General features: G+C 41.2%; 1 protein-coding gene across 13 annotated transcripts in view; it reads left to right on the top strand.

Annotated features, from left to right (window-relative positions):
- EBF1 (EBF transcription factor 1) overlaps positions 1 to 15070 on the top strand; it is a 384787-nt gene that overhangs the window by 313378 nt on the left and 56339 nt on the right. The gene's annotated exons all lie outside the window — the stretch shown is intronic.

The following is a 15070-nucleotide window of genomic DNA, read 5'->3' as shown; positions in this document are numbered from 1 at the left end:
GACCACGACTCCTCTGGGCATCCCCGAGGGTCTTGTGAGCATCAGTGAAACAATGGGCTTGAAAATATTTCGTAAAGAGTGATATTCTACGCAGACGTTAATTGTTATAAAGACAGGACTGAGCAAACCCAGGAAGAATTGGGGAAAGGAAGGCAAGAAAGTGTTTTCTTTTACATCAGATTGTTCTCACTTAAGATTCAGCAGAAGGGGGGCTGTGTGATGAACACTTGACTCGCAGTTTCGCCTTAGCAGTGTCCTAATTGGAAAAGACCCAAGAAGAAAGAAAAATTAACAGGCTGCTCCTGTCCACATGTCTTGAATATTACTCCAAATGAGCCGCTTACACACAAAGAAAAGAATTCCAGGCAGCGGGAATGTTTATTCTTTCTGCTTTTGTGATCCAAAGGCTGAGTCCCAAGCCTCTTCTCCTCCGCCAAAGGGAATTTTTTTTTTCCACACACTGGGACTGCACCTGATGTGATGCGTGCTGATGTGATGGGTGACCTCGAGCCCACTGGCATTTATAAAGTTAAACAGCATGGGTGGGGAACCGGGGACAACAGGCAACAGGAATCACTAAACGTACCCATTGTATTTCTGTAACATCGATAAAATGAAAGCCGTTTCTGCAAAGAAGAAAGCTGATCTGAAGGACGCGTGTTATTTTGCATATTTTATGTGCATCCTTTCCAAGAAATACGACCTTTATTTCCTATTTGGAGTGGAGAGTAATCAGGGCTTGAGTAGCAAGTGTAACTGGATCATTAAAAGGGGTATTTGCACTGACATTAGAGATCTAAGTGGCCACTAGGCCTTATATACAACCTTGGCTTTTTCCTGTCTACCCAGAGTTAATAAGTGATAAGGCCAGGAGAGAGATAAATCACAGAAATCCCTGTCCAAAGAAAACATATTGACTACAGCCAAGCAAATAACAGACCATAACCAACGGCCCCATTCATCATTCACGTAATAGGGATATAAAGTGTTTCCTACCAATGAGACCGTGTAGAAGGGAAAGGCAGATAAGCTTCTGCGATCTAAGGCATGTGATTTGGTTATTAAGGGACATGAACTATTTGTCACATGGCTTTAATCTTTAAGATGTGTTGCCATTTCTAAACTATAAATTTCTAGTCAGGGATTAGAAAGCCATTAAGCGTAAAGGTAGGGCCTGAACTTCATATGCATTCTGGCCAGCGTAATACAATACTATAAAGTCTTGAGCCTCTAATCTATTTAGAATAATATAACATGATTTAGTTTTCAAAGCCAATAAACTATTTGGAGGTTTTCAAGGCTGTTGTTTTTTTGGTTTTTTTCACCCAGCATCATGATACATTAACCCTTCAGGTTTTAAAACTCCGTTCGTTGAAACTTTAATATCCTGAGCGGGGCGGGTGGGGAGGGAGAGGAAACTAAATTTCTTGCTGTTTCTCCTTTCCTAACATTTGTCCCCAGTGTTTGATGGGGGGTAATTCTGTTTAGTTTGTCCGTGTTTACAACGGCGTGGACCCTAGTCTTTCTGTTCGTTGTTAACTGAGTGATGTGGCGCCCACTGGACCATTCAGACTTGTTTCTCTTTCCTTATCGCAAAGTTGCCCATGCTGATTTCAGACCGTTTAGGAAGCACCATAGAAGATAATTAAAATCATATTAAAATTGCCCACATTTCTACCACTTCTTTAAACATGAGCAGTACATGTGAGCTGTTGATGTTACTTTAAACAGCATATATCTTGTCTTTTTCCTATTCCTATATCTGCCTCATTACCAGAACTGGATAATATTACATAATACATAATATTATGTATTACATAATATTAATTTGTCTTTCACTTTATATATCATCAACATCAGGGCATTATGAATTTAAAACAGTTTTTAGCGTCTGATCATCATTTCACACCTCAGTGGAATCTCATCATTAGATCCTCATCTTAAAGCATTGAATCTGGGTTCTTGTCTCTTTGTTCCTGAAAAACCTACAGCACAGAGTCATTAGCCCACTGGTTGGGGTTGGTCAACCACCCCAGGTGACTGAGTGTAGGTAGCTCTGAAGGCTTCATGTCTCAGATGGCCTGAGTCTCAGAGATTGGGACCAGCTCCCCATACATCCACCCCCAGCTGTTGGTTCTCAACTTGAACCATCTCTTGTGGGGGGGAGCATTGAATTCTGCAAATTTCCCCCCACCCTTGTGAAGCTACTGTACTTTCCATAAGTGAAAATGAGACCTCATCTAACACAGCGAGCACAGCTGAAACTTCAGTCCAACATTATACCCATCAGAGGGTCAGCGTAGGCCCCTTCCCACACCATCTTCCCCAGGATAGCCACACTCCGGCTGGAGCTTTGAACTTCCCCCTTCTCTCCTCTCTCTGCTGACTTTCCACCCTGTGGCTTCCAACAGGCTTTCTTGACTTTATCCTGTTGCTTCCCCCTGTATCCCCCTGTTTTTCACCCTATCTTCTCTCTCCATCTTCTTCCTGTCAGTATGACTGGAGTTACTGGAAGGTGAAACATTCTTTCCCCTGAGAATCTTTGTAAGGCGGATTCTATTATTGGCCCATTTTAAAGATTAGAACACTTAGAAAGGGGAGGTACCTTATCCAGGGTGGTGTAGTTAATAGATGGAGGAGCCAGGATTTGGACCCTGCACAAAGGGTCCCATGACCTGCAAAGCAGTGAACCCCCCAAGTGTTACTCATTTTGGGAATTATGTGAGCCCCTCAAACTAGGTTTTTGGGGATGGAAGAGTATGGGCATTTCTAGGGCAGGTGAGGTCTGATGGGAACTGGGACCTTACATATTTTGAACAGATCATCTTGTTGTGAACATAATGCGTGCCCATATAGAAGAGAAAATTTAAAAGACACAAGAATATGAAGAGATCTGTGATTTAATCCCTCAATCACTGCTCATCTTTTTTAGTCTTTCTTTCAGTACGTTTTCTTTGTGAACTCTTAGATATTTTTATCAGAGTGAATCACAGTATATGGATATAGTTTTGTATCCTGCTTTGTAATTTCGATTGTAAAATGAACATTTCCTCCGTCAGTTTGAATTCTTCCTGAATGCATTTTAGCGGGTATGTAATAGTCCACGTTGTGGCTGCATCGCAGTGTAGCTGATCATCCCCTACCATTGGACAGCCACGTCTTTCCTGTCACAGGACTTTTAACATATATGCTAGAATAGGGTGCGACTTTGAATATAAAGTGTTCCCTCATTTTTTTAACCGGAAGTTTTCTGTTTTAGGACCAAGTTTTCCATATACATATTTCTAGATACCAGTGAATTATCAACCGTCTTAACAGTGTTTCACATGTTAACATACATAAGTAAACATATTTAAAAACCACATATGTAATTTACAACATTTACAAATATAACTTTTTCCACTATCAGTGTTTATACTTTTGTTCAAACTTACTGCAGCCGTCTTTGAGATCAGTGGTTTTCTGTTTTGTTTGTTTTTTTTTTTCATCAAAGCCAGGGCCATTTTTAGTGCCACCATATTCTCTTCTGTCTTTATCATGTAAGATCTTCTTTTTGAATCTGTGCATAATGCTGCTTTCCCTGGAAATTTTATCAAAGCCCTAACCTACCATTGGCTGTATTGAAATCTCTAAACATAACCAATTCCAGCAGAGTTTTTAAAACCGATCTTTGAAAGCCTTGTTTTGAAGAACGGTGGTGGTGGTGGGAGGCCTAGGGAAAATGACGGCATTTAAGTAAATTTCCTCGGAAGCATGACCACATTTATGTAAGTTTTCTGTCTCCCTTGTTGTTTCTACCTCTCCAGGTGACCTCTTGAGCATCACCAGACCACCCCTGGATTCTTGTTGTTTTGTGCCCCAAACAGTACTTACTTTAAAAATAACGTAATTGGGAAGCACCTTGTCATAAGAGAAACATTAAAATTATTCAAGTATGTAACCAGGGAACCTTTTTGTTTTAGAAGGACATTCTTTCATATGTGTCAGCACATCGCTCCATCTCTGCTGTCGGTGGGTCATACACTGTGTGTCATCCTTGGTGTGAGCTGCCTACTGACCCTACTGACCACATAGTACTTTTTTTTAAGCTAATATATGTATATTTTGTAACTGAAGTACAGTCAGTTACAATGTGTCAGTTTCTGCTGTACAGCACAATGTTCCAGTCATGCATGTACATACATACATTCGTTTTCATATTCTTATTCATTAAAGGTTATTACAAGATGTTGACTATAGTCCCTGTGCTATACAGAAGAAATTCATTTTTTTAATCTATTTTTATATATGGTGGCTAAAATTTGCAAATCTCAAACTCCCAAATGTATCCCTTCCTGCCTCCCGTTTCCCCTAGTAACCTATACGATGGAATACTACTCAGCCATAAAAAAGAATTAAATAATGCCATGTGCACATAGTATTTTTGATTTAAAGAACCTTTCAAGTGGACCCTGTATTCTTCATGGCACTGAAAGTGCAGGTGGAAACCATCCCATTAATGTCAGACTGGAGGGTTTCTGCCCAACCTCTCAACCGTGAGGGGGCATAGACAGAAGCTGGGACTCCCTAAATAGTGGGCAGAAACAACAACAGAACAGACTTCCCCTTGCACCCACTGCTCTTCAGGCTCCAAGTGTAACTGTTCGTCTTTTTCCTGTTAACATGTCTGTGGTTCACTTCTCTGTATCACGAGTGGAAGGTCTGACCTGCCGGGCAGAGCCACCTGGGATCAGCCTTGGTGGTTAGTGTCAGGAAGTCTCAGCTCCCAGAGAGCATGGAGTTAAATTCAGCCTTTGTTTAGTGCCAAAAATACATTCACTCTGCACAGCATAAGGCCTTTCCAGTCATTTCACATATGTGCATAGTTTCCTTTTAGTGTTAACTGACTTTCTGAATATTCACTGAGGCCAAGCCGATTATCTGAGTTTATTGGGAGGTTTGGGTGGAGGAAAGCGTCCCTGGAGAATCTGTTCTGAGCAAGCTTGTATGTGTCCTTCTCCAGTTTCTTCAAGACTAGAAAAGTGAAACACGTACCCTGGTTAGCTCAGAAGACGTAAGAGGACCATCTAAAGGCACGGAAATTTTGCTTGTTAAAATTATTAGCATCAAAGCTGAAAAAAATCACTGTGACTTGTCAGAAAGTTAAATGTCAGGGACCAAAGTACAGGCCTGGCCGTTGAGCCTCTGTGCGTCTCAGCTTTGTCTCACGTCTGTTTAATTAAGTGAATTTACCTCAATGCAGTCCGTTCAGTTGACCAAGCCTTTTCCACTCTGTTCTCTCTTATTAACCTGTGAGGGGCGGAAGGACAAGTGTTTTTAGCCCCATTTTTAGGTATAAAAAAATGAGGTTTGGAGAGAGGAGACGTGGTGCATGTAAAGTCATTTAGGTCGGGTGTCTGAACCGTATGACTCCAAGTAATTGGTTATGCTCTTTGGTATTTTTACACCTACAAATGGACTTGCAGTACTTTTACTCCATTTTTTTTAGCTTTCTGCTGGAATTTCCATGATTCACTAATTAGATCGGGGGCTTCTAGAGTCTTAGGCGGCCTCTCTAGCATTTCATTATTTCATTATTCTTTGCACTTTTATTTTATTCATACCACTTACCACCAGTTGGTATGATCTGGATATTTTTTGTTGTTGTTGCTTACTTGTGCATTGTCTGTGTCTCTTGCTAGAATATAAGCTCCTTCAAGGCAGGGTCCTTGTCTGACTCGTTGCCACTGCTGTATTCTCAGGGTCTAGTACAGTGCCTAGCACAGAGTGGGAACCCTCAAGAAGTACTAGTCAAATGAATGAATGGAAGAATGTATGAAGGAATTTACAACCAGATTTTTCAGTCATTTCTTCATACATTCTTCGATGTGTGATTGATTTGCTTACATAACCAGAACAGATCATATATACATGGATTAACTATTTTGTAAATAGACTTCCATATATATATATTTTTTTATATATATATTTTATGTATATATATATTTACATATATATATATGTAAGGCATCACATTTTGCATACGTATAAAAATCATTCTGCAACATCACCATAGTAGTCGGCAGGCTCCTTCTGAATTCTTTAAGGTCATCAATCTCTGAGAAGACTTTTAAGGAAAGGGTGAGATAGTGTCGCATGTTTGATTCCCTGGTCCTCCAATATGTGACCTGTTGTTTTTTTAAAAAAAAAAAAAAGTGTCACGGACATCATTGTTTTGACTTGTTCACATCCTTGTCTTTCTGTTGACAAAAGAAGAAGGAGCTTTTCTTCATGTCTGAGTAGATCAAAGTCCGACGGAAGAGTCAAGTGCTGTTTGACCACTGGTGAAGTGGAGTCTTGGAACTGAAGGGTATTTTCTTCATCCTGTCTTTTTGTGAGAGCCCAGCTTAAGAGCAGGACATCTGTTGGTCATCAGAGTGTTGGGAAACCTTATCGGGACTGGAGGGTCATTTTCCCACGGTCCAGATCAGGGAGAGACTTGGCGGGTCCACCTGAGTTGACCGCCCCCTCCACACTCTCATGTCTGGTGCCTGTGGGAATTTATGAGGACCTTCCCTCAGCCATAGGACATCTGTGGACTGTCCGTTCTGCCTTTAAATCTCAGTTCCCTGGAAGCCCTTGAGGAGATAAGATGTGTCAGGCATTGCTGCATTTAGTGATCTTATGCTTGGTGGGTTTGGAGGCAAAATCACCATCATCAGAGTCAATGGGAGGGAAATACTTGCAAGATGACGGTGATCAGGGACAAGACGAAGCCCTGCTTTGGACAGATCTCTGCTGCGTTCCTGGCACAGTGAGGTGTTCCAGTCGCTGTTTGCTGCCCGACTGGCTGACAATGAATGAATGTGTGAACTGCTGTGCTCCAGTCCTGCAGTTATCAGCCAGGACGGTACCACTGTATCAACGGCATATCCCAGTTCATTCAAAACAAAACAAACCAGGTTGTATAAGGGGGTTGTGCTCTAAACTTTGCTTGGGGCTTATGTTAGAATTCAAATAAAAGAGGTTTTTTTTTTTCAGACCTTCCTAAAAAGGCACTTAACTGTTGGTGAAAAGCAAAAAAGGGCTAGTTGTCCATTGATGCTAAATGTAATGAGTAGAGTAAAAAGTAAAATATATTAATTCCACTTTCTTAACTGCAGCTAATTAAGGGTGGCTCATTTAAAACAGACCTAATTTAATCTGCTAATACAAGTGTTCAATTAAAGTTGTTCCCACCGCTTTCTTCTCCTCGGAACACTTCTTCGTATACTTATATATGATGCATTCATGGTGTGAACCCTCCTAAGGGTCTAGGTTGTAATGGAAAAGTGGTTTCAGGACTTGATAATTGCAGAAATTAAATAATATATGTGTAAATGGAGATCTGAGCGTAAATTGCGCACCGTGATGCTATTAAGGAATTGAGTTCCTTTATCCTGATACCTTTCAGCCAATCAGAATAAAGTGCTTCCTGTTTTATCCTATCCTACTTAGAATAGTTTATTGCATTATTAAGTACATATTACAAGAAGCACATTGTTGTTTAAGACTCATTGATTTAAGCAGAACTATTCTTATAAAGTTTCGTAGGCTTTTACATAAAAAAGAGAACAGGCCATAAAAAATTATAAAACCTTAATGTAATATAACAGCCTATAATATAATATAATATCCTCCCATTTTCTAAAGAAGCCACCAAAAAATTGTAATGAGTTTATTAGAACCACTATTTGTGAATTCTGGGATGTCAGGTCTAATTAGACTTAATGGATTTAGGTATTTCTTTAATGAAATCTGTAGCTTAATTCACCAGGGTTATATTCCTTGTCCTCCTGCCCTGAAAGTGATTTTACTTTATTTTTATTTTGGGTGGCATTAAAAAGAAATGAAAGACCGTGAATCTGCCTCATCCCCAGATGGATAGAGTGAAAAATACAGTGCTTATTATGAAGTTAATGTGAATTACCATGTAATTACCACTGGCTGTACTGTAATGATTATTTAGTTACCACTGAGCATCTCTGCCAAATAACACACATTATTTCATAGGAAGCATAGAATTAACTCAAGTCGTCCCGGAACTCACGGAGGGAGTATATTCCCGATCTCTTTCCTTAAGTGTAGGCGCTGCTAATGTTAACATCTAAATAATCAAGCTTGGAGCAGGCTGACAGCAGAGCAGGGTATGAGTTTACATGATTTGATTTGCTGATGTTTTAAACACTTAGCAGGAGACAGACAGAGAAGCCAATTAAACCTCTCCAAGGTATGTAGAGTTATCTCCTTTGTGAGAAACAGTTTAAGGGAATTGCATTGGCCCTTTAACTGGAGGGGGGAAGAAGCATTAGGAATGAAATTTCAGATGCAAAGTGCTGATCAATCGTGCCTCCTTTTGTGTTTTTCACCTTCGCGTTGTTTGGGCTGCTGCTGTTTTAAAGGCTTCGCACTTTTATTTTGCAAGCACAGGGTTATGTTAAACTTTTCTCCGTGACAATGTTCCTTTGGCTATTGATTATGATGTGCCTTTAAACAAGGCACGGTGTCTCAAAGAGTAAAACAAAAACAAAAACAAAAACAAAACATGTCAGTACCTTCCGTCCCTCTCAGATACTGCATCTTATTTAGTGTACCGGAATTCCCAGTTTAAAGTAATCACAAAATTTATGGAGAAACGGATAAAAAAGGTTGTAAAATATTGATTTGGGGAAAATAATAACACAACTCATCTATAATAAGAAGAAAAATGAAGCAATAATTCAGGGGGTATCGAGCGGTTTGCTGCTGGCAGTATTGATCCAGCCCTTTACGGTGTAAGATCGCACCTGAGATTGCTCTGAAAGAAAGAACAGCATTCCTCCGCTCATTATTTCTCAGATACTATCGCCTTGTTACACGGGCCCTGCAGAGTCGGGACGGTTGCAGCTGGGAGAGTGGGACCCGCAATCATAATAATAAATAAATAAATAGCTCAGAAATCTATATTGCCTTTAAGCCACTGTGCCTGGTCTTAATAACACATTGGCTCTGATTTTATACGTTCTTCGTTGCCTCATAGTAGCTAATGACAGTTCCAATGCTGTGCGGTTCATTTAGGGACCAAACAGATCTTCATCTCGTATGATGGGCTCTCGTGGTTGGAAGGAATTCTTGTCTTGACCCAAGACGTTTGCATCTCTTGTGTGTTTTCTTAAGTCACTAAGCTGAAAACGAAACATTCATGCCACTTTGCTTTGATATGGCGTCGTTTTATATTTTAAGACAACTTTTAGACTAGGCAGTAATATTCATTGTTTCTGAGCAAAAATCTTTAACATGGCCTGAGACTTTGAAATTCATGTTCACAAATTATGAATGTTTGAATTTCTCTATAATTTCTAAGGTGTTAGTATATTAACTCACAGTAACTCCTTAAAATGGTAGAATGTATTTCATTGCTGAGGAAGTCTGGGTTCTTTTCGACTTGAAGATTATCCTATCAATAGTGAATCTTTTGCTCTCATTTTATTTTACTTTTTATTTTTTTGGAGGAGAGGGTACAATAATATTCAAATTCCAGTTTTATAAAAAAAAAAAAAAGTTTTGCTACCAATTACATTCCAGGCACCTTCTGGGCTCTGTGACTCAGAAAAGTCAGATTCTTGCCCTCAAAACACTTCTCTTCTAGTGAGGGAAGGAAGGCAACAGAGAAGTGACAAAGTAAACAATGTAACTGTCAGATTGGTAAAAGTGTTATGAAAGGAGTAAGAGGGGTGACCTGGTAGAGGATAATGGGAACTGATGGGTTGCCCCCAGTTATTTAAAGATAACTGCTATTACCTTTAAGTAGCAATGAGTACAATCGAGACAGAACAGCATATAAATGGAAAGTACTTCAAGTTTGCACAGCATCACCCAGACAAGCTTTTGTTTCTAAACATCTTTGGCTTTTCCCCGGTGCTAAAGCCATGCTGTCATTTGCCCAGAAACTTCACGTTCCCTGCCCCATCCCCCCGCCACTCTGTGATCATTATCTAGAAATATGAGCCATACCGGCTGACTATGTTCTCAGCAGATCAAGCTTCCTGAAATTTCAATAAGCATTGATCCATGTCATTGCACCAGATCCTTGAAATTGTTGTTTCTGTAATATTTGTCCCTCCATTTCTGGCTCTAAAAGAAGAAAAAAGAAAAAAGGTCCATGGAACAAGAGGCCAAAGCCTGGTGTCAATAAAGGTGGCTGGAGAAGCAGAAGGAATAAAACGTCTCACCATCAGGTCTAAAATAGCTTTCAATAAACTGCAGGGCATACCCCTCCTTCTTTACCCGCAAAGATTGAAAGTCATCACTGAGCCTTAAACTCTGAATATTGAAATTGCGAGATGTATGGAACATTTAGTGGAGACGTTGGTGAAGTGCAGAAGTCGCTTTAACTTTGTCTTTTAATTTTAAAGATTTATTGGCTGCAAGGAAAGAGAATATTTATAAGCGTTCTTAGGTATTCACAAAACATGTCGTTGCCAAACAGTGCAAAGAATGGGAAGAAATCATCATTACGAAGCTGGATGATTCAGGAAATGTGGTGATAAATATGGGAGTGACAACATATTATCTCAGCTCCTTCGAGCTCCACATTTTTGAGTCATGATTATCAAGTGTGTCACCGCAGGGAATATGCTAAGTCAGTTTGGAGCTAAAGGAATTTTCGTTTTAAAAGAATAACCAGGCAATGTTTGGGAAGTACAAATACAATAAATGATGTCAAGTCATCTTAGCTTGAATAAATACATATTGTATAATTGCTCCTACCCTCTAATTTCTTATAATGAAAGGGAAGTGGCATGCAACAAGAAAGCGATTAATTGCAACAATGATTACTTAGCTTCCGTAGTGCCTGAATTAAAAAGAACATTAAGATTACTTTTTCTAATAGATCATACTTTTTTTTTTTTCAATCACGGGTGCTTTTAAATGGCAGGTGCATTTGAATTGTTTTAGAACGCTATTTATTTGCTTGTTGGCAAACAGCTTGTAGAAGTGAACCGCTGCTTGGTTGGTGGCGGTGTCCCAAATTCATGGAGATAAATGTCATATTGCAGCTCATCTCTATTATAAGCCTTCTCTGCTGTGTGCTTCTTTTAATTTTTAGACAAATTCTTTTAATTTGAAAAGCAAACTTGTGGCTGTCTCTGTGATTTTCTCGTGTGTGCTGGTTCTCTCTCGGCAACACAGAGCCTTGAGCATAATGGTACCCGGTGGATGGTGAATGAATGAGTGGATAAGAGCCCTACTCTCTGGCCTTTGACAGGTTACTTCACTACTTAAAATTCTATTTTCTTATCTGAATAATGGGGGAAATAAACATATCTTCTTCACTAGTTTGTTGTGATGATTAAAACAGACAATATGAGTAAAACACTTAGCACATTACAAATGCGGCGCGTTAAGGACGCAAGAAAGGGTAGTTCTTACAACTGATGACCTTAAGTTGTTCTCGGTCTGTGAATTGATTATCTGACAGTCTATTTCTGTTTGGTTTACCAGAGTATTTCCAGTGCCTAGGATGATGTCTGGCCCAGAGTAGATGTTCAAAAAGTGTTTGTTGATGGAATGAATCCCTGATTCTTATTAACAAATAACAACATCTATCGCTGCTCACGCTTAAAAGGCATTTACTCTGCACCACTCACTCTTCTAAGCATATGACATATTTTCAGGCATCTGTTTATTCTTTAAAAAATAAAAAGCGCCAGCACTGTGAGACAAGCACTATTATTATCACTACTTTCCACCTGAAGACGCTGAGTCAAAGAGGAGTTGAGATTTTGATCAAGATCATGCAACTGGAAGCTGGCAGAGCCAGGACCTGAGCACAGGCAGACTGGCCCCAGAGCCCTGAGCACTGGCATTATATTCAGTCTTTAGGCATAAAGGTTGATTGAACGTTGGTACCGTGCTCTGCTCACTCATTCACTCATTCATTCAGCAGGTATCTACTGCTCACCATCCAGCCTCCAGTTACTGGAGATACCACATATGAGATGGGCACGGCCCTGCCCTCATGGAGTCTAATGGGTCTAATTATCTCCAGTTTCCATTCATCGGGTACTTTCCTCGGTGACCATGAGCATGAGAGACACTTAGCAGTCTTGCTGCGGTAGAAGGCAGGCTGTTCAGGTGCAGAAATGACAGTGAAAAGGAGACAGTCAGGGAGGCATGGGGATGGTTACTATGGGTTACCCGGCACACATCCCGCCTCCTCTTTAGAAAACACAGGATGCACGCCTTCTGGAGCCCAGGATGCTACTGAGGCCACTTCCTGCTTTCAAATTCTGTGAGCAGACGTGTGGCCTTGCCGTCTGCATGCCAACCTCTGGGTCAGAGCTGAGCAAAGCATTGCTCCAGTCTCGCCATGAGAAGACAAGCTTCTGGCTTCGGCTCATGGAGGAAGGTGACGGAGCGTTGGGGAAGAGCCCACTTTATTTTCTTTTCTGAGCATCTGAAGTCACGGTTTTTACAGAAAAGTCCCACTAAATGTTTTTTTTGTTTGGTTTGGTTTTTGGTTGTTTTTTTTTTTTTTTTAATGTCTAGAACCTCAACCTCAAGGCCACAGGACTCAGTGGACAATACATGCCTACCTTTCAAATCTGTGGCAGAATATCCTAGGAATTTGTATCAGTGTTCAAACTATGTTGCATGCATAAATTTTACTCTACTCTGCCTGTTTCTCCTCTTTGGACTTGCCCTCTTCATGACTTGGTTCATTCATTCCTTATTTTCTTTGTTTACCAAATATTTATTGGGGAATAAAAAAAAAATAGGCAGTCAGAAGAACAGAGTTTGCATTTTGATCACCTCCAGCACAATGCCTGGCAGAGAGTGAGAAGTCCAGTAATGGTTGTTGAATGGACAGATTGATGGATGGGTGAACAAGAAGAAAACTAGAAAACCATTATGTTTATACTTAAAGAGATTATTTTTAATTAGGAATGAGTTCAAGCAAAATATTCAAAGTACCTCTTGAAGAAGGAATATGTCATTTAATAAAAAAGAACAAAAAAAATATAGTAAAACCAAATCAAATTTGCCCCTGTAGAGTTCGGTGATTTTTTTTTTTCACGTAACAAATCCATCGATCTAGAATCTCCCAGTTCTGTCTGCCTCTGCCTGGGGTCACCAGTCAAGATGACTGATTGTCCTGGGAAAGGGTCTGTTGCATATCTCATAAACAGAAAAAACTCTCACACTTGGTCAGAAGGCGGCCCAAACGCTGGGTCTTCAGAGGCTGGGAAAGTTGAGCTGTGGCTGAGATGTGGCCTAAGGGAGAGAGCCTGTCATGATGAGAGCCTGGATCCGAGAGGCTCGGCCGTGAGTGGGGACTGGGTGACGCCCCCTCGAGGGCACAGCACCCTCAGGAAGTTGGGACTCTGGGACAACTCCGATCCTTACTAAGGTTTGATGCTAAGTTTTCTAAGCTGTTAAAGTACCATAGATGTTTTGGCCAGGTTAGAAATTTCAGGAAAAGAGCCTTAAAAAAAATGATTTCACACTTTGCTTTTTTCAATAGAAAAGCCACCAGCTGTCTTTTGAGCTATGCTCTTTCGTTTAGAATCTTTCACCAGACTGTGGTTTGAATATATGGGGTCTAGTGTTCATTCCTACTGGTAGACCCTGTCCCAAATTCCCTCATCAGTCTTGCAGATTCTCCCAACGTCCCTCCACGCAGCCATTTTCCAGGAGGTCCCTCCCCGTCCTCCCTGCCTCCCTTACGGATGTGCTGCGCTCAGCTGACGCGGTGCCCTCGCTTTGTGCTGGCCCTTGTTCCAGGTCCCTCAGAAGCCCCAGGCTTCCCAAAGATCCCGTGAGGTTTCCAGGTCCATCAGACGTCTCAAAATGCCCTCTCCATCCCTGTCCTTCCTCTTGCCTTTAGGCCTTCGGCTAACTAGTCCCAAGAACGGTTTAGGAGTTCAAATATAAAATGAACTTCCTAAAGCAGACGCAAGCCTGCTGCTCCCTTGAGTTTCATTCTCTGCCTTTCACTGAACGCCAGCTACGTGCAAAGTGCGGTGCAAAGGCCCGGGGATACAAAATAGGACTCAGGTGCTCAGCGGAAGTAAAGAGAGGGCCGGCTGTGTTGGCATACGATGCTAATGAAAGTGACAAAATGCTCTGGCAGAAATCTGGGTAAATGGCTGGGCGGAGGGCAGCCCAGCCTGAGAGTCCAGGCAACTCGGGAGCCAGGAAAGTTTTCGCCGAGGGGACTGAGGGTGTAGGATTCCTTTGAATTCTAGTCTCCTGCTTTCTCCCTTGTTATTGAGCTCCAGCGTCTTAAAAATGGGCCATCTTTAGAGGGGAAAATACATATTATGAGAAACTGGCTCACCCATCTCTCTGTCTTTACTTTTAGCTCCTGGAATATATTCCACACTATTCTAGAATCTATATACAAACAATTTCTCAGCCTCATCATTTGTACTGTTCCTTTCTGCCCTCCTGTTCCGTGCCACCTTCCCTCCCCCGGCAAGAGATCTGAGGGCATTTGGGTTATTTTTATTTCATTCATCTTGTTACGGGAAATCCTGAACATTCACCTGAACTCAGTTTTGAGCAAGAACAATTACCTGCATCGAAGTGAGAGGAGTTTTTCCCACCTTCGTCTGGTGTCATGCAGACACTTTCTTAATGAGAAATAGGAGCCAAATATTTGAGGATCCTTGTCAGGTAGAAAGGATGGTGGTTTGGATCTGGTGTCATAGGCGTGGAAACAAGGCTGACGTGGGAGGCAGAGGTGGGAGGGTTTTCATGGAGAAATGTTTGAAAGAATAAGTGAGTGAAAGAAGGACGCTTCCGCCTTGGTTTGTGCATCAGCCTCCTTCTCATTTGCTTCTCTCTTAAGACGCCCCTCTGTGGAGTCCCCTCCAGCCAGGTCATTGCAGGTTTTGAGCATTTCACAGCATCATTTGATGAGCAGCATCCTTTCAATCAGACTGGATCGTCCATCAAACCGTTGGGACGGAGATCCAGGTGAGGTCTGTGCTCAGTGAACAGGCATTGGCTGAGGGTTACGTCACTCGATTGCCGCAGGTCGGAAGAAGCCAATGCAAAGATTTAC

The sequence above is a fragment of the Camelus dromedarius genome, chromosome 3 (genome assembly GCF_036321535.1).
Source record: "Camelus dromedarius isolate mCamDro1 chromosome 3, mCamDro1.pat, whole genome shotgun sequence".
Classification (NCBI taxonomy): domain Eukaryota; kingdom Metazoa; phylum Chordata; class Mammalia; order Artiodactyla; family Camelidae; genus Camelus; species Camelus dromedarius.
This window is presented reverse-complemented; position numbering and strand designations above follow the sequence as displayed.